This window comes from Carlito syrichta, unplaced genomic scaffold (genome assembly GCF_000164805.1).
Source record: "Carlito syrichta isolate Samal-C Ts95f unplaced genomic scaffold, Tarsius_syrichta-2.0.1 Scaffold316208, whole genome shotgun sequence".
NCBI lineage: Eukaryota > Metazoa > Chordata > Mammalia > Primates > Tarsiidae > Carlito > Carlito syrichta.
Genome location: NW_007260304.1, coordinates 518,064 through 518,767, shown reverse-complemented (window position 1 = coordinate 518,767; position 704 = coordinate 518,064). Strand labels below are relative to the sequence as shown.

General features: G+C 69.5%; 1 protein-coding gene across 1 annotated transcript in view; it reads left to right on the top strand.

The window, feature by feature from the left end:
• PRKCG (protein kinase C gamma) overlaps positions 1 to 704 on the top strand; it is a 29,353-nt gene that overhangs the window by 27,790 nt on the left and 859 nt on the right. The gene's annotated exons all lie outside the window — the stretch shown is intronic.

The following is a 704-nucleotide window of genomic DNA, read 5'->3' as shown; positions in this document are numbered from 1 at the left end:
GACCGCCTCGTCCTGGCCAGCATCGACCAGGCCGATTTCCAGGGCTTCACCTACGTGAACCCCGACTTCGTGCACCCGGACGCCCGCAGCCCGGCCAGCCCAGTGCCCGTGCCCGTCATGTAATCCCAGCCGCCGCCACTAGGTGTCCCCCGCGCTCCCTCCGCCCCGTCGGCCGGCCGAGCCCCCACTTCGCCGCCCCCTTCCCGACTCCAGATTCTGCACCCCAGCATTCTGGCTTCTGCCCCACCCACCCCCGGCATTCTAAACCCCATGCAGCCTCTAGAGCCGCCCGAGGTCTAGACTCTGTTGTGCTGAGCCCCGTATTCGCCCCACCCCCCACTGCTCCACAATCGCCGCCACCGTCCCAGCTCCCGGGGCTCGAGCCTCCATCCCGGTAGTTCTGCGCCTCCCCACCCCCGCCCCCGGGGAAGTCGTCTCAGGGGGTCGGCCGTTCCAGACTCGGGTTCCAGAGCAGTCCCCGCCCTCCGAGGCCCCTCCCACCCGCAATCCAGCTCTAGAGGAAGTGGGAGGCTGAGATCCCCCCTCTTCAGCTCCGCCCCTTCCACGGCTGGGGATTCCTGGGATACGGGAAGGATTGTTTCCCCCACGCTCCTAGGCAGCTTCTGTGCTAGACGCCGTCCCGGACCCCTCCGTGCGCTCCCTCGCCCTCCCCCCTGCCGCCTGCCCGCGCATGGCTCCAGTCC